We start from the raw sequence: 19,909 nt of genomic DNA, 5'->3' as shown, positions 1-19,909 counted from the left end.
AGTGGATTTGGCATTTTGGTCTACCTGGTGATGGTGATGATCATCATCTTTTGTTCATCATCATTGTAAGATTTGGGCTTTCTGTTTAATTTTTATTTATCCCATGGCACAAACTACAGTAATTCAAGGATTTAACAAGGCTCTTTTGTAGATTCAATAACAAAACATTTTCCAGGTCATTCTCTTGATTTGTCATTCATATTTCACTTTTAATTTTCAGAACTTAAACCAACTTAAAATTATGACATTTTGTGTCAGTTTGTAGAATCCAGTATCTATCTATCTATCTATCTATCTATCTATCTATCTATCTATCTATCTATCTATCTATCATCTATCTATCTATCTCATCTGATGGCACATGATGGCAGATGAGATTCTGCTGAAATGTTGCTACAACTTTAAAAGCACAACTATAGTGATGTGGGAAAATACCCGAACAAAGCTGAATACCATACATATAAATACCCGCGAAAACTTAAGAAAACAAATATATATATTTGAAACAAACAGTGCACAACATCTCAGACAAGATCCTCACCAAAGCCGAAACCAAGGTCCTTTCAAAAGGATTTAACTTCGCTGTCGCTCCCAAACACATCCCCACAGAAACCATCACATGCGGAGTTGAAACCAGCCTGACCAAAACCAACCCTGATGATGCTAATAGAATCAGACTCGAAATCAGCAACATCCTCTGCACCAGCAAACCACCCAAAAGCAACTTATCCAAAGAAGAACAAACTGCACTACTTAACCTGAAAGAAGACACCAGCATAATAATCCTACCAGCAGACAAGGGCAACACGACAGTGGTTATGAACACATCTGACTACCAAACCAAGTTAACCAACCTACTCCAAGATGCCACATACAAACCCCTAAAGACACACCCCACCACCTACCTAGAAAAAACCACCAGATCCAAAATAAAAGCCTCCCCCATCAGTGAAGAAATCCAGCAAAGAATCATACCCAGGGAGAAATTATCCAGATGCCCTAAGCTTTATGGTCTCCCCAAGATACACAAAGAAGGAACCCCACTTAGACCAATAGTCAGCTCCATAGGCTCACCTCTACAAAATCTAGCCAAATTTCTTGCCAAACAACTACAGCCCTATGCAGAATCCATCAACTCACATGTAAGAAACTCATTCCAGTTCATCGAGATCATAAAGAAACAAAACTTACAACCCAGTGACCTACTAGTGAGCTTCGATGTCATATCCCTCTTCACCCAAGTGCCAATAAAAGAAGCCTTGACAGCCATCCAAAACAAATACAACCCCCCCAAGCACATCCTAGATCTGACCAACCACTGCCTATCCAATACATACTTCACCTACAATGGACAAAAATACAAACAAATAGAAGGAGCACCCATGGGATCACCCCTCTCACCTGTCATCGCAAACCTCTACATGGAACACTTTGAAACACAAGCTCTAGAAAAATATGATCACAAACCCAAACTCTGGCTCAGATACGTAATCTGGCCACACGGGAAAGAAAAACTGAACAACTTCCTCACACACCTCAACAGCCTACACCCAAAAATACAATTCACCATGGAAACAGAAGCTAACAATCAACTTCCCTTCCTAGATGTCTTGGTATACAAAAAACCCAATGGCTCCCTAGGACATACCATCTACCAGAAGAAAACACATACAAACCGCTATCTACACGCACTCTCACACCACCACCCAGCACAGATCAATTCCGTAGCCGAGACACTCATCTCCAGAACAAAATGCTTAGCCGATGAACAACACCTAAAAACCGAACTACACACTCTCACCAACGTACTAACAGCCAATGGATTCCAAAGAAAGAAGATTACCCACCTCATCCAAAAAGAAACCCCAACCAAAATCCAAGACAGAGAACAAGAGAACGGCAAAGCCCTCCTCCCATATATAAAAGGCACTACAGACAAAATCAGCAAGATCCTCCAAAAACACAACATTAAAACAGCATTCTGCACAAACAGAAAAATATCCACCATCCTAAGAAACCCTAAAGACAAAATCGAGTTAGAAAACCAAGGAGTATACGAAATCCCTTGCACCGCCTGCCCCACCACATACATTAGACAAACTAACAGAAGAATAAGTGTACGCATTGAAGAACATAAGAACTCAATCAAAAAAGAAGAACCGACCTCTTCCCTGGTCCAACACCTCAAAGCCACAGGATATAAGATTGACTTTAAAAATACCAGAACTATCACCAAAACCGAACACTTCAACAACAGAATAATCAGAGAAGCCATAGAGATAGAAAAACGCCCACACAGCATGAATAAAAGAGATGACACCTCCCGCCTACCAGCCATTTGGAAACCCGCCCTCATGAACAGACAAGTACCTAACATGAAGAATGACACCAGACCCACACCCACGAGGGCCACACAAGATGCCACCCCCACACTTCCACGTAAAAAGCAGACTCACACCCACATGGAAGATGAGACACGACCACGGACCAGAAGCCGCACTGCAGCTGCATCACTACCCACTTCAAACCCCTCCGAGCCATACATGAAGCGAACTGACCCCCACCATAAAGATGCAGCACGACCACGAACAGCAAGATCACAGCTCACCAGCTCAAATCCCCCAGCAACTAAGACTAACCTGAGCACAACCAAGCCCCCACCTGAACAGAACACACCTCCAGCCAATCAGAACACGGCCAACCCCCCAACCAATCAGAACACAGCCAAACCCCCACCCAATCAGAACACAGCCAAGCCCCCACCCAATCAAGTCACACCCCCACTAGCAGTTAAAAGGAAGAAGCAGCTGCAAGCTCACATCACTCTGAGAAGCACAGAGCTGAAGACACAAGCCTGAAGATGATGAATGAGACTTCATTGAAACGTTGCCTAGATACTTCCAATCTTACGCGGGAAAAACCCGAATAACCATATATATATATATATATATATATATATATATATATATATATATATATATATATATATATATATATATATATATATATATAGTATTCAGCTTTGTTCGGTATTTTCCCACGCATTGTAGTTGAGCTTTTAGTTGAGCAACGCCAGCAGAATCATCTGCCATCATCAGGCTTCTATAGTGTTCGCGCCTGTGAGTCAGGCCCCCACAGTTGTTTGACTCACAGACGGACACAATACAGAAGCCTGATGATGGCAGATGAGATTCTGCCGAAACGTTGCTACAACTTTGGGAAAATACCCGAACAAAGCTGAATACCATACATGTAAGTACCCACGAAAACTTAAGAATATATATATATAGAGAAGCACAGAGCTGAAGACAGAAGCCTGAAGATGATGAATGAGACTTCATCGAAACGTTGCCTAGATACTTCCAATCTTACGTGGGAGAAAACCCGAATAAGCAAAGATCCACATACAAATACCCGCGAGAACCTCAGAAAACAAATATATATATATATATATATACACAATATATATATTAAGATATATATTATATATATATATATCCTTCTGCTTATAATATTTAGTCCTATTTAGTGTCATTTATTAGAGTTAAGTGACACTGTTCAGAATTAAAAAATAAACTCACCTGCAGTTTTTCAAACTTACCATCCTGAAGGTCTCTAATAAACTTAAGATGATTAATGGAAATTTCAGAAAGTAATAGAAAATGAATCTGGCATTATGATTGTTATTAATATCATTATTCAGAGACTGAGGCATATCAGTTTTTTGGAACAAAAATAAGGAAAGAAATTTGCACCTGAGGATAATTAATTCATCTGGCTTAAACTTTCTTGAACTAAAATGTACTTTATTAGATATGTGTGATATTGCCCTAAGTTAAACATATATAAGTATATGATTAAGTAGGGCATTGTAAATAATAGGAATAAAGAAATAAAAATATGCTTCATGAGAGATAATAATTATCTGCTCCAAATGCTGATTCCAAGAATTTTTAGTCTTCTGGCAAAATTGCAATTTTCTGCCAGAAGAAAGTTGATTTTGCTTTTAAATTAAGCATGTTTTTCCAATGAAATAATTTATTCGGTTTCCTTAATATGAAGATATAAAATTTTCATTATGAATATTCTATAATCTACATTTTGCTATATAACAAAATAGAATTGTAACAAGAGACCAGAAGAAATGTTGAATCTCAATGGTACTAATTTCAAGGCAGAAATAACAGTTAAGGTATTTCAAAAATAAGAAAATAAGATTCTGCTATATAATTTTATAACCACATTTAAGAAATCTATCATTTATATTCCATTTATGCTTCAATAAATTTCAAAGTTTTTGAACTTTGGTAATATTTTCCTTGATTGTTCATATATGTATAAAAGACATTTTTATTGATTCATATTAACTCTGTCTTTTTTCTTGCAGGAGTAATGTTATCTTCATTAAGAAACGAATTATTTTATCAAGCCAACTGTCCTTCCTATCAAACATTAGATAAGATTTCTTCAGGTAAGACAGATCATAGCTTGAAGATATATTATAGCCAATCTATAAAATATGAAGTCATATTTGCAGAACAAACATGTATTTTTCTTATTTATCTCAATAGTTAATTATGAATAAGTCCCAATGTTGCATCATTAATTTTATGTTTTTATTCTCACAGAATTGTGAGAACATTGGCTCTTCAAATTTCTTGATGACAATTTATATTAGCCAATTGTGCTGTTGCCATAGGTTTTTCTTTTAACTGCCAATATCCATGTATTACTTAGTATAAAATTAATGCTTCAATTCTAAGTATATTTATGCAAAAAATAATTCCCATTTGTGTAATAGATTTTAATTTTTAGTACATGCATGCAACATTGCATCTAATGTGTTCACAATAAATAACAATTTAATTCTGGAAATATAGCACACCAAGAAGGATCTAGTAAACTTAACATGATATAACAAAAGGATTTGCAAAGATGATCATGAATTCAACATAAGGTTGGAGATATATATGTTCATAATATAATATTAATACAGCTTAAAGACAAATATATATCTTTCAGCATAACTGTTACATGCAAGCAGGATCTTATTTCACAAGATGCATTCCATAGACAGAAAAATTTCTTGAGATATATTCAGAGATACCCATAAAAATGATACCTGTGTTTTCTTACCATGAAATTGGAGTATTTACTGATCAATAAAAACATGAGATGGCTAGAATACAGGGGTGCAGCTGGAAATAAAACTGGGAGACTATGATTTCCATTCCTACTTTTGGCATGAGGCCAGCTAGGTGACTCTGAGCCAGTTACATTCTCTCAGACCTATGATGAAGGCAATGGCAAGCTAGTTCTGAGAATTTTGCCAAGAAAACTGCAGTTTGCCAGAAGGCACAAATCAGAAGCAAGTCTGATATTTTTAAAAAAAAAATGCATCTGAAAATAAGGTTATTTATAATTTTGGGTAATGTATTATATTGTCAAAGACAAAAGAAATAAAAATATGCTATTGCTGTTAGTACAATCTTGCCAGCTTCTTTCAACTTAGAATTCTCTGTGAAAAGATCAGGGAGAAGCAATTTTCCACGACTAATAACTTCATTTTTTATTTGCTATCATATTCAAAGAGAAAGAAAGAAAAAAAGAGGGTAAGGAAGGAAGGAAGGGAGAGAAAGAAAGAAAGAAAGAAAGAAAGAAAGAGAGAGAGAGAGAGAGAGAGAGAGAAATCTGATGTGCTGGCTGAAGCACAAAGCTATTAAAAACAAAGCTGATACCTAGGTTTTTGTTGACATTTGATGAGCATGGTTTTGTGCCAAGAATTTCAGTCCAAAAAGAGAAGCATTTGTGTTCAATTTTTTTCTTGTACGAGAAAAAGGGAAAAAAAAGAAAAGCGTCTAAGATATCATACATGCTGTGAAAACACTATTATTTTCCCCCTTTTCATGACAGGGCCGCTAAAAAATTTCCAAGTAGAATTTTGTCAGTTCCCTTGAAACTGTTACTACCTTTGGGCTTAGCAACGAAAGTTCAAGCCTAGAGGCTAATTTATTTCAAACCTATAAGCATCTGAAAATAGAGGACTGAAATGAAAGTGTCTTTAAACTACTGGGAAACGCCACCAACTTTCATCTGTGAGTACTTGAAAAGGATACAGGAAACTGCGCCTACAGCATATGTGGAAGGAGAAGTTATTATCTAGTTATCCCATGAAACTTTAGGCTCTTGATCAGACTCTTTTTGTAATCTTATTGCTTTTCCTCTGTTTCTTTATCTTCTTTACTGGCCTACTTACACACATAGCAAAAAAGTTGGTAAAACAGCTGTTCTTAGAGGTTACTTAATTTAATCTACCTACAGCTACAAAATCAACATAGGCCAACAGTTTCTTGTTTAATTATTATCATTCTGACTATGGAAATATGTGGCAGATAGTCTTCTACATGTTTCTCATTGGTAGCTGAAATGGGGCAGCCAACCAGGGAAACCTTAAAGGATTCAAACTGTTTCCTTTGTGTACATAGGCCTCTGGACTTTTTGCCTTTCTGTCTGTCTGAGTCTTCACACTCTGGCTTCCCTCACTGAAAGAGTGCACAGCTGCAACTGCAAGATTTCTAACCCTTGATTTGTAGTTTTCGTATTTTCCTTTTGCCAACTTCAGGAATGAAGCTGGTAGAACTGCTTCATATGAGACCTTCTATTACTATCGGGGCATCAGTAGTACTCTCCAGCAAGCCACAAGAGTGAGGGGACCAAAGAGGAGGAGCCCTAAGATTAATCCAAGGTTCCATATCTGAGCCATTGCCCCAAGAAAAATGAATAGAATACTTTGGACACACCTAGGAGTCTCTGGTCCAAATTAGCAGGTGAATTTGGCATCAATTACAAACAAATCGCTTTATCTTGAAGAGCTGCAGAAAACTCTGTCTCAGCTTATATCTACCTATCCTGAATCTAGCTTTTAAACTTTGCTATCACAATTACAGATTCAGTGAGTTATATAAAGTTAAGCCAATTGAAATCAGTTATCAATTTTCCTTGATAAAAATTTTCCCCCTCATTTTGTCAGCAGTAAAAGCAAAGAGGACTACGTGCAAGATCATCTATTTGTCCAAATCATCTGCCAGTTTCTTCCCATTACTTCTTGCATTCTTTCACACAACTAGTTTTCAAGAGGCAGCAGCAATGCGAGACATAGAAAGGATGCCTGCCATTCCCAGTGTTTGGGATATCTGGCTTAATAAATTGTGAGTAAATTGCCCATAAGATCTTGCAATAACTTCTAGAAAATATAATCTTCATAAAGGGCAACTGACATCACACCAGCCTTTTATTTGTTGTGGCATTTTACCCACAAGAAAAAGAAATATTAGAAGGGTTTGGTCTATGCATTTGACTGTCTGTGAAAAAACAGGCAAATTTAGAGCAATTAAAATTAATTGGAGAAACTGTTGATTGCAGCAACATTAGTTATTTGCTCTTGGACAGTGTCCTTTCCCCCCACTGTTGTTGTTTATCATGGTTTGTTATATATTCTGTCTTTTCCGCAGATACATTTGTTCAAACAACTGTTTTTAAGATGTCACTTTAGTCTATACCCATAATTGTGCTACAGATATGCATTTCTTAAAAAAACAAATAAAAAACCCTACCTTTCCTCAATTGGATGCATGCTCAGATAAATAGATATATACAGATTAAGGCCTTAATAATCTGTGTGTGGGGGCATTCTGAAGAATTATGTTTTCTATTAGTTTTCCTACTACTTTGTGGCAATATTATTTTCTTTATGGTTGCATTGTTCATTATTTCACATCGTTGACCTCCTTTAGTTCTCAAATGGCAAAATGATTACAAATCTGAAACATGAATTAGAATGAGTAAAATGTTTCAGCTGGGGATGTAATATACAATATTCCAATAACTGTTGCTGTTATTGATATTCCTGTCCTTCTTCAACCATTTTTTTTATTTCTTTTCCATTACGCATATGTTTAAATTATTTCCGTTAGCAATTTATCCCCCAAATAAGCAGCATTTGGTTAAACAAGATAATCTGTTCAAAATGTCACAGCCCACTGTTTCTTATCCTTAGTTCTATTCTGGTACTTGGAGAACATTGTTGGCTCATTTTGAAACATGGTGTTTGAATGTCACCTTCTTCCTTCTCTAGAAAAAAAATCTTCTATAATCTAACTATTGTGTGAGATTGATTATGTAAAAATATTCACATTTTCCATGTGGTTGGATTTGATGTAATGTATCCCGTATTAACATAAGGTGTTATTTCATATAAATTTGGATGAAGTTTGATATTGCTATTGCCAAATTGTTACCATTTCCTTGTTATAAATGACCTTTTACAATATCTTGCAGAATTCAAGCTTGAATATATTTCAAGATTTAAGTGGAACCATTAGATAGAGAATACAATGATGGGGAATTAAACAAAATTAAAAAGTCATACATTTCTCCTTTATGACTTCAAGTTATGCATGCTTGTTCTCTCATACGATGATCATTAGATTATGTGAGTAAGGAGTCATGAGCAAATTTGAGATGCTTGAGAAATGGTTCACACAGCTAAAGCTGGATTTCTCCTAAAATGCATTCCTACTCTGCCTAGGAAAGCCAACATATAACTTATCCATACAATGTCTAAAGTAAGTTCTAGTAGGCTCCTGCTTTGCATGTAGAAGCCCTATGTCCCATGCACCCATAGTTGTGCACCTTATAAGAACTTGCTCTCATTCTGTCTGGAAAAAAAGACAAAAAAATAAAGTCATTCCCCCCCCCCAAAAAAAAAAAACAGCTATTGATCCAAAATAAATGTGCAACCAAACTGATAACAGTTATCTCAATATAAAACTCTGGTAAAAGAAAACCATGCAAAATGAAAGTGACTAATCTTGCCCATTCAGATGTCGTTGAAAATGTAATGGCTTCATTATTTCCAGTTAAAATAATTAGAATAAGATAATTTCATAAACTATTTTATCTGATATACTGTAGGTTAAAAGTTTTATATTTATTTTTTATCCAATTTTAACACAAATGAAATATTAGTTTTATTCATGTCACCATACTAAAATTAGATTAGGTTAACACTTCTTGAAAGTGTCAAGTGATGGCGTTCCCACAACTTCCGAAGGCATGTCCAGTTCCTGCAACCGTTCATTGTATGTTTTAGTCTTCGGTCCCCTAATCATCCTGGTTGCTCTTCTCTGCACATTTTCTAGAGCCTCAGCATCTTTTTTATAGTGTGGTGACCAAAATTGGATGCAGTTCTCTATATCAAACAATACAAATGTTTCTTATTTTTTTAAACCATTTATAATCTATTTTTTATGCCAAGACAAACTGGAATTGGTCCACCAAAAACCCTAATGTTTCAAATGTTCATTGGAGCTGATTTTAGCTTAGGAAAGAAAGACAAACATACATTAAAGAACATAAACATTTTATTTGTTTCATCATGACTTTTCTTATGTTCTTATACCTGTCTCCAAGGACAAAAACTATACTCACTATTTATGCAGCCATAGAACTGAAAATTCTCTGCCACTGTGGATTTGAGTTATTTTAGCCATCCCTTATGTTTTTTCCCTGTGCTATGAACTGCTTAATTGTAAAAAAATAAGCATTTTAGAAATATTATGTCGAATATTTGAATTCTAATTAATAAAGAGGAGTGCCAGTTTTTTAATTTATCTCCATATTTTTCTCCTTTCCACTATAACTATTCTATACTGTGAACATAACAGAGCTAATCTATGTATAAATTATTTGGTAATCCACAGTATATCACCTTCTTATTATTAATAAAATCCTAGGCAGGCAATTGTAATTACAAAAAGTAAAAAAATGTCCTGAAAATTCCAAACAAAAGGAAAGGTAAACAATGCCACGACCACCACCATCATTATTGTTATCTTATATTCTAACTTGGAAATTAGCAATTATAATAAATGTTTATGCATTAAATTCCAATAGCACAAATATTTTCTATAAATCTCAGAGTTGTGCTGATTGTGCTCAGAACAGCATTTTGTTTTCTTGAAAAAATATTTTTTTATTTTGAAGGAAAAAATGGCTTCCCTTACATATACTATAAATGCAGTTCAATCAGATGTCACAGCAGATATGAACATGTAGAATCCTCTATCTAATATGAAGAAGAAATATAATGTGACGTCTGTTTACGTTGCAACTACTGTCCTGCATATGAAGAGATATCACAGAATCGAAGAATCACAGATATGACCATTACAGATTTTAACTATAAAATTTGTAAATACATTTCCATCAATGTTTATAAGAAAACCATGATTCACTGAAATCAATATAGTGACTTGCAGAATACAGAATTCTTCTCAAATAGCCCAACAATGATTTGCGCTTAAGTCTTAACAAAAGTTGCTTAAATACCGAAAACTGTCAGCAGTAACTTATCCAAAATGCATCCATCAATAGAGCTTACAATGTCCTAATATGAATTATAGGTCTGTTCCTTACATATGATATGACAATCAGTTTAACAGTAAATAATATAAACATGGTAAAAAACAAGAAAAATTATTGGGTGCTTTTTCCAGATTAACAGGACATGTTGACCAAAAGAAAATATTGGAAGTCTCACTTCCCATCTAAGTAATTGCTGACAAATTAGGAAATAGAAGAAACACAAAGTCCAGGTACATGCTAAAGATGCAAACTGATATTAAAGATTACTGGAGAATAATATGAAATAAAATGAGAAAATTACCTTGTGCTGGATGCAATGTAAATTAATGTGCATTATGATAAAACCTACGTAAACCTAGAAACTTAAGCTTATTATATTAAATAATATTTAAAAGAAAACTGGCTCTGTAGTACATGCAGGATATATAAAGTAAATCTTTTGCAGAATTTTAAAACTAGCTCCAGTGACAGAGAAAAGGACTTAAACCAGCTGTCAAAAAGAAATAAGAGTCAAAAATTGATAATTCTGAAAAAGAGAAACCAAAACATCCAGCAAAAGTTGCATATTTTAAGTTAACAAACCTAGCAGAAAAAAAGACAACAATATTATATCAATGTAACCTTTAAGAGACTGTTTTATGTCTCATGTCTCACAAGAAGAGACCTCAGTTGGGCCAAGCAAACATAGTCATGTTCATCAGAAAAAGGATTTGTTCTTTTAAGTTGTTTAATGAGTATTCTAATTTAGGACAGTTGTTTTCTGAATCTATGTGATCAGTGCAATTGCAAAGTTTAGATTGAAAGGATGCATCTGAAGGCATATCATTTGTGTATTTGGAGGAAAGTTCTGTTGATGCTAGCTTCAGCAGTTACATGGGTGCCACTAGTTTCAGTGAAGCAATTTGTCTCCTATTGAAAACAGTGCATATAAAACACAGATGTGTTGTGTTACAAATTGTTGCTTTTGTTTGAGACTTGGGCAGTTTAACCCAGCTGGACAGCTGCAGAGACAAACAAATGGAGAAAGTATCTGTGGGAAGTAGCGTTAAGTTAACAAGAAGCGTCTGCAACATTTTATTATGTTCTCTTTCTGGGAAGTAGCTGCTGATTTTTAACTAGAGTACATTTGACATTAGAATATAACAACTCAATTCAAGGATGGACAAAAATAACCTATAGAACACATGTTTCTTTGGGATGTGTCTTCGTGGGTGGGTGGTGGCTTTGGCTCTTGCACAGAGTTTTAGAAGTAACTGCTTTTGCCCTTAATTTTTCATCTTCTCCACAGCAGATTTTACTGAGAAGTGAAGGGAATGCCATAAATGAGTGCATAATTGCTGCTAAGATCACATTCTAACAGCTTGGATATCAGCTGGGGAACAGAAGCCTTTCATTGAGCTGATCATCTGTTCAGAAGAAGATACCCAAAGCATTGATTAGTTCTTAAGCAGGCATGAGTCTGAACTGGAGAGCAAAAGCTTAGCATTTGTAAGCCAGGCAGACATTACCACAGAAAAACAATCAGAGTTGACATACTGGAAAGGACAAAGTCATGGGCCAGTAGCAGATGGGTTGGCTGGAGAAACCCAGTTGCTAGCTTTAAGAGTTTTTTTTTTTCCTATTTCAAGCAGTAAAGTAGTAAAGTCCTTATCAGGCATCAATAAACTAATCATAAAGTGGACATGATACTGCTCTGGGCTCTTCAACCTAGATTTCTTGAATTGAATCAGAAAAACTGAAAGGAGATTGTAACCCAGTTTGGCTGAAAGAAAATATTGCATTCCTTAAAGCTGATTCCAAGAGATTCCCAATTATACAAAGAACTATTCTCAATGAACACATATAGTGTTCTCAGGGATGAGGTTGATACATGCACCTTTTTTACCTCCATACTTTTTGAATGTTTGAAAAAAAAAATAACATGCATATTTTTTTCTGTAAAATATGTGCCCATGTAGAGATTTTTGTAATATTCAAAATCAGCTTGGTTTAATTTAGATATTTCTAGATTAGAATACTACTGTCATTATTCCTGGTCATAGGCCATGTTCTTTAGGAATGATGGGAAATAGACTTTAGTTTATCAGGACCGCTCAGCAGATTCAGAACTTTGCAAAGAGACAGAAAAAAACAAATTCTTGGCTTATATTTACCAGAAAAAAATATATAGCTGTCACATATGCTTTGGGATTTACAATAAGTCTAAAGTTCTGCCTCCTATCTGGTATAACATATAGTAATGGATATAGCTAAGATTATATCTAGGTGAAAATGTTTGGTATTTCCTTGTTAACTTTAACAAATATATAAACATTGTACAGGAATGCCCAATGTAATAACAGAATGTAATTTCCTATTTTAAAGGTTCCCATTTTCAAAGAAAAAGAAAAAAATATAATCAGTGAATGCTTGCTATTCTGAGCAGTCAGTTTTGAAAGACTCTTTTAAAACTAAGTATGCTGAAAATTTGAGATGATACAATCACTGAAATGTATATGGTTAAACATATATCAGAATTTTAATATGCAAAAATCAGGGGTTTAATTTCCACTTGTAAATTTTACTACGTTTAATATGGCTATTTTAATGTTTCAGCTACTGAATCCCATTTTACAAGTGTTTAAACGAATTGCAAATCCCATTTTTAAAAGACAAAATTAGATTTTTGTAAAATAAAATAGGTCAAATGTCATTTTTAAACATTCCCAGCAAAATGTTCCCAGAAAAATATATAGGCACATCAAAAGCATTACTACTTTCTTAGTAATGCATTTTGACAGAATACTGCTAGCTGTTGGGGAGTTAAGAAAATGATCAAGTAAGCATTAAGAATTTTAAGTCTGAATGATTTCAAAATGAGTGATGCTGATTAACATATACTGTTATTTATGCCTCCACTGGGTGCACCTTTTAAGCTCTCTGGGTAAAAATATCATGCCACAACAGTTGCAATCTCGTAGCATCTCTTCTATATTAACTAAATACTAGCAGGATGTATAAATATAAGAAAACATTTAGAAATTGGATCCATTCCATAATATATAAAAATAATGAGTGGAGTGGAGTGGAGTGGAGTGGAGTGGAGTGGAGTGGAGTGGAGTGGAATAGAATAGAATAGAATGGAATGGAATGGAATGGAATGGAATGGAATGGAATGGAATGGAATGGAATAGAATAGAATAGAATAGAATAGAATAGAATAGAATAGAATAGAATAGAAGTCAAGTTGGATGCACAAGGAATTTATCTCTGGTGCATAAGTTCTCAATGTATATACAAGGAACAAAGTAATATAATCATAAGATACCAATAGGAGAAGGTAGTAGAAAAGATGAGAAGGATATTTACTACATGGGTAAATATCCTTAGAAATAAGACAATATTGTGGTAATCAGCAGAATGATGGCATGCGGGGAAAAATATTGTTGTGTCTAGTTGTTTTGGTATTCAATGCCTCTATAGCAGCATCCTGAGGTGAGCAGTTGAAACAGTTTACAACCAGGATATGAGGGTTGCATATTTTTTTAGACCTCTTTCTGGCCCATGTAGCATACAGGTCCTCAGTGGAAAGCAGGCTGGTTGCAATCATTCTTTTTCTGTAATCCTAACTATCCGTTGAAGTCTGTGCCTGTCCTGTTGGTTGCTGTAGCAAACCAGATAGTTATAGAAGTACAAATAACACAATAATTTCTCTGTTGGGACTGTATCATCAACTCCTAGGGAAGTCTGAACTTTCCAACTTTATTTTTATTAATTTGTTTTATTTTTACAATAAAAGTATTCTAAACATTACTATTATATGTCAACAAATAACTATGCGTGTAATGGATAAAGTAAAAATAAAGTAAATTTGTAAATGTGACAGTTATTTAAAAAAGAAAGGCAATATACAAATACCAGCATGATGATTTTGCTTTTAAAAATGTAGAATAATATATAAATAGGTATATGTCTGAAGAAAGTTAAAGTGCTATTTATCCAAAAGACAGCAATTTTATGTTGCTTAGCTTGGATTTAGTACAGCTAATATGTTTTTTCCAGACCATTCTATAATATTAAAACAATGCATTGTCTCCCATGATGAGCACAATTAAACAAACCAAGTTAATTTCAATATAAAACTAATCTAAGTTAGCTTGACTTAAATTTAAACTTGCATAAAAATCAAACCTGTACTATGCCAAAAAATGGCAGTTGAATTAAAATTATTAAACTAGAATTTATGTATGCATAAGAGAAAGAGTGTTCTAATTGTTTGAATCTTCACAACAGCCAAAAGCAGCTACATCTGAAAACTCACAGAGTAAGTGTATATCCAGAAAACAGGACTCTCACTTTCTAATCACTTCAAGGACACTTCCTTTGTCTTGTCATTCTTGAATCTACTTTTAAATTCTTCATCTATGACATGCAAGGCTAGAACATGCTTCTGATATGAATATTCACTCTCTCTTTTTGGCAATATAATCCACTCCAGTGTGGTAACTGAAGAAAGCCGGATATGAGAATATATTTTGTATAATTCCACACTTCTCATTGAACTGATTGAGAGGTACAATGCTTGCTCAAAACATCTTTTGTAGTTGCTCCAGAAAGCTCATGTTCTAAAAACTGGGAGAAGTTTACAGAAGTACTTAAAGCAAAGACACTGCCTGAACCAGGGGAATACAGACCCAATCTTCTTAAATTACTCTAATTTTTCATGGAAACACCAAAGCTTCTAGTCAGCTTAATCATGAAATTATCTAGACCTGAGACTCACCTTATTATTCCTCTCTTATCTCTCCCAATGAATGTTTGGAATAAGATTACTGTTTCATTATGAGAACTAAATTAATAGCAATTGAGTCAGAGAGGTATTTATTCCCCTTATTTAGCAGCAATGCCCTTGAGGGAACTGGGTAGTCTAGAAATGCAAAATATTATACTGTAAATATATAAAATATAAACAATGTAATGGATGGACAATGTCATTCTTCTTTTAGAAGTTGATGACAGGTTTTACTTGCAGATTCTCTATGAATGACCAATGATTTAATTCATCAAATTTAGGACCAGACCTTTTAGTTCAAAAGTTTGGAAAAACTGTTTTCTTTGAGCCTCATGAATCAAAATGCTATACATCTTTAGCAACCGATTTGATGCATCTTATCTTGTCTTTACTAAGAAGAAAAATATTCCTCTTGAATTGACCACTAAGCATGAGATTAAAAGGAATGAATGCAATGAAGAATTTCTTGGAATATAGATAGTAAAGTGAAGACATAAATGCAGAGATCTAGATCTTTAAAAAAAACCAAAAACCAAACGTTTAATTTCAGGAGACATAGTCCATAATCTTTTTTATATTGAGTGGTTCAGTGCCCTACCCTTATATATAATTTCATTTTTGGTCAGAAAATTAAAAATATTGTCTGTGCTGTGCTAACTCTTCTTCAATACCCATTGTAAATATACTTCCACTAAACTTGAATTTGCCTTTTCATCCCCTATGGAGGTAATGGCAGGCAACTGGAAACTGCTCTATTATTAATAGTGATTTTATTAAAAATGATAATTGCAACAATACAAACTAATTCAAAGTAAAGAAATAAAAAACAGAAAGTGCAGAAAAAAATAGAAATAGAAAAAATAAAAATAAGAATATAATAAAAAGGAGGAAAAAGAAATATATTAAGAAATATATTTCCCCTTTATTCACAGCTACAGTTTTAGTAACTTATCACTGTTTCCTAAAATAAAATAAATAAGCAAATACTTGAAGCCTTGTACTTTGAGAAAAAATTCATTAAGGTTTATCAAAACAACATATCTATTTTCACCTTGATCAAGTAAACCAATGTTATATTCCTTCTTTTTTAGTTCTAAAATCTTGATCTCTAGTTCTTTCAAATAGTGTCCTTCAACTTGATTTCTTTCATGTTTTTAATTTGTCCCTTCTCACAAAATTATTTCAAGTTATAATAAACTTCCTTGTAAATCCAATATAGGAAAATTATCCAAGTTTGTTTGTTATTTGTATATATTTTTCACTTATTAAGACATCAGATTATTTCTTTTGTTTATCCAATGTAAAATCTTTCTCCACCTCAAAAATGTACCTTGTCATTTTTAAATCCACTTTCTAATCAGTTTCAATCTCATCAAGTAAAATTGATTCCTCTTCCATAAAATCTTTTAAACACAATCTAGCTATAGATATATTCTTTACATTAATTTCAGGGTTCATTGTTCAAAAATATATTTCAATATTTCCAATATAAAAATATTTGCTTCATTCTGTATTTGTAAGAAGAGTTATTGTTCTTCTCCTTTTCTTGTAAAGTTTAGTTTCTTCTAATTCCTTTTAGTCTCCAATTTTTAAAATCTTACTGTTTTTAGAAGAATTAAAAACAAAAGCATATTCCCATGAGAATTCTTTTAATTACAAAAATCTATTTTAAATTTCTGTATACTTCATCTATTTGTACATTTTTAAAACCAAAGTTTTAACCATTTTTTTGCTGTTTATCCTCACCCACCCAAAATTAAATTCGTAAACTTGTATTTAAAACTTGTTTTACTAAGGATTGAAGGATTCTCATCCAGTGCTATAAAACAGGTCTATACAAAGTTTTCTATCAGCTGAAAAACATGATAAATTTCTGAAAGTGATTAGAAAAGGAATTATGTAAACCTAGGTGCCAGATTGAGCAAGATGGCTATTCCCTAATCTCCCAGAGCTCTAAACCAACCAGACACCACCATCTTATGATTTCCACATAAGGAACAACTGTTTGAACCACTTGTGGATGATCTCAAATCCTTTCCTTGTCCAGACAGGAATTACAAAAACCTGATCTATTCACTGGCTCTTCATTCTGCCATAGTGATCAACTCCCCTTTTCACAGAGCCATTTTCAGCTCCTCATTTCTTCCCCAGAAATCAGAAACTGCTATAAAATTATTTCCTTGTTTCTAATCCTCTGCTTATTTATTTATGGGTAGTGGTTCTAACACCAAAAATGCCATAACAATAATATACTGTGTGGCTCAAAATTTTAGAGTTTGGAGAGCACAAAATATACAGATTTTCCGAAGGGTACCATGTTAAATTTGTCTGTTTCCATTTATGCAGTGCTGGAGGAAAATTTAGCAATCAGTTGGGAGATAGATAGGAAGATAGAGTGTAAGCTATATTGCAAAATAATTGTGTGGTAGATTATCTTCTCATTTCTGATTTCTTTTGAAATTGTATCAGCAATGTTGTAATTGAAGAGAGAACTGATAGTAATCATATGCCCCTAATACTACCTCTGAACAGTCCAGTTACAATTCATTTAAAGAGGAAAGTTTCAGATAAAAACTGGTTCCTTTCCTTTTTTTTTCTTAGCTGAGGGAAAATTTTAGTCCTTGAAATCCACTTATTATCCGCATCTATATGAGAGGCAATAGAGCAGATCCCAATAAGTGCCACCCAATAAACTTGCTTTCCAATATTGAAAAAACTATACGTTAAGTTTTTATGTAACAAACTGAAATAGTGGATTATAATTAACAAAGATGACCAGAAATGAACATCTAGGTTATAATAGAGGATTTGTACCTTAGATCATTGCATGACACTTTTCCATTTTTTTGAGAAATATCAGTATAGTAAAGAAGATAAATTATTCACTGCATTTATTGATTTAAAAACGGCTTTCAATTCCGTCTTACATGAAGCTGTTTGGAACATTTGTCAATTGAACCTTGCCTGTTGTTTTAGCTAAAGGCACTATATTTTAATATCCTTGCTCCAATGCTGCCAGGACAAAGAGCCATCTATCTTTTCAAAAGGGGTATCAAGCAAGAATGTGGTTTGCACCCCTATTGTTCAATCTCTATCTGGCAGATTTATTCCTGGCTCCTAGTAAATTGATGCACATCTACCAAAGCTGTCAACATGGAAAATCTGCCTTCAGGTATTTTCTATATTATCCTATATGCTGGTAAAGCAGATCTCTTTTCTTAAACTGGGCTGTTTGGAAAGCATCACATAAATAGGTTAAATGAGCAGCTTGTGTTGCAAACATAACTTCCGATAAATTAGGAAAATTCCAAGGTCTTGATCTTTTGACAAGTAACAGGTATTTATATGGACAGCAAAATGAATTGCTTGAAGGAAAAGAGTTCTGCTAAAGCTGGAAATTGCTCTATGTCTTTCCTTTAATCTTGTAAATGTTATCAATTCTAGACAATTAATTCTGCATTGATATTTAACTCCTTTTTTGCTTTGTGTAGCTAATTTACTAATAAATATATATATATTTTCAAACACTACAGTTTAAATGCCTAGAAAAAAATCTTTGTCCATAAATAAACAACCACAAAGTACAAAATAATCATTCTTTCAGTAGGCATTCAGAAATAATTGTGAAACCATCAGCATAGTTATTGGTTGAGAAAAGAGTTTCTAAAAATGATTTCAGAATTTGAATAAATATACAAGCAATCTTCAATTTATATGATCCTTCTATTTTTAGGGCTTTAATCATTAGAATGTTGAAAATTAGAATTAAAACCAGCATTTTGAACTAGACACTAGGACAGACTGAGACCTAGTGGGGACCATCAAATCATCTTCTTTCATTAAAGAGATATTCCCTTACCCCATTTATCTAAATAATTTGATTTTATTTCAAATTATTTGAGAGACTAGTTTTCTATTTATGTCTACCCATTCCATCAGGAGAGGAGATTATGAGTCATTAGGTCCCATTCATTGTCTAATGGGGCCAGGACGGGATATTTTTCTGTCCTGTTGCCTACCTTTAGAACACCAGATATTAGACTGACCTTACCTCTCCTGCTTTTTTAAAGCCCTTAAAAATGTGGTTCTGTTATTGAACTTGTAATCCTGATGCACAGCGGATCCCATGCAGGGAGTGTGTGGCTTTGTTGTTGATGGGGTTTTTTTTTTTTAAAAGAAAAGCAAAACTTCACATTATGATTTTATTTATCAATTGTGTTATGTTTCTATATAGTTTTTAATTGTTGCTAGCTGCCTAGAGTCTTGAGTTTGAGATGGGTAGTCATATAAATTGAAATAATAAATCAATTCAGAGCATGTTGCAGTTATCTAAATGAGAATCATAACCAGCTTTAGGAATGGTATAGATAGGGTAATGTCTTTGTAAATTATTTGGGGATGGAAGTCTGATTGAGTTGCATTTTAGGAGAAGTGGTAATATAGCATGTTTAGCTAAAACTTGGTATGGTTGAATGGGGAGGAGGAGAGCTTTAAACTGAACCTCTCTAGACTTTGGAAATGTTAAAGCTAGAAAGAGAACTGTTAGTAATAGAAGGAAGTGGGAGTACTTCTGCTGCTATTAAAATATCTAGATAATAATCAGAAAATAGTATTCATAAAGTCCATAGCCTTTAATGTCTCCATGCCAGTGTTTAGAGTATAAGAAATAAACTGTTGCACATAAAGAGGGACATAATAACATAAGAAGTCTAA

The 19,909-nt window shown here is 33.8% G+C and overlaps 1 protein-coding gene across 1 annotated transcript in view; it reads left to right on the top strand.

The window, feature by feature from the left end:
- Positions 1-19,909, top strand: part of LRRC4C (leucine rich repeat containing 4C) — a 341,443-nt gene that overhangs the window by 182,983 nt on the left and 138,551 nt on the right. Inside the window, exon 2 of the mRNA XM_087951253.1 lies at positions 4,388-4,471. The gene's annotated coding sequence lies outside the window, so the exon portion shown is untranslated. The remainder of the gene's footprint in view (positions 1-4,387; positions 4,472-19,909) is intronic.

The sequence above is a fragment of the Notechis scutatus genome, chromosome 1 (genome assembly GCF_049901735.1).
Source record: "Notechis scutatus isolate UNSWTSFEM ecotype Mainland chromosome 1, rNotScu1.2, whole genome shotgun sequence".
Taxonomy (NCBI): domain Eukaryota; kingdom Metazoa; phylum Chordata; class Lepidosauria; order Squamata; family Elapidae; genus Notechis; species Notechis scutatus.
Note: the sequence above shows the minus strand (reverse complement) of the source record. Positions and strands in the feature narration are given on the sequence as shown.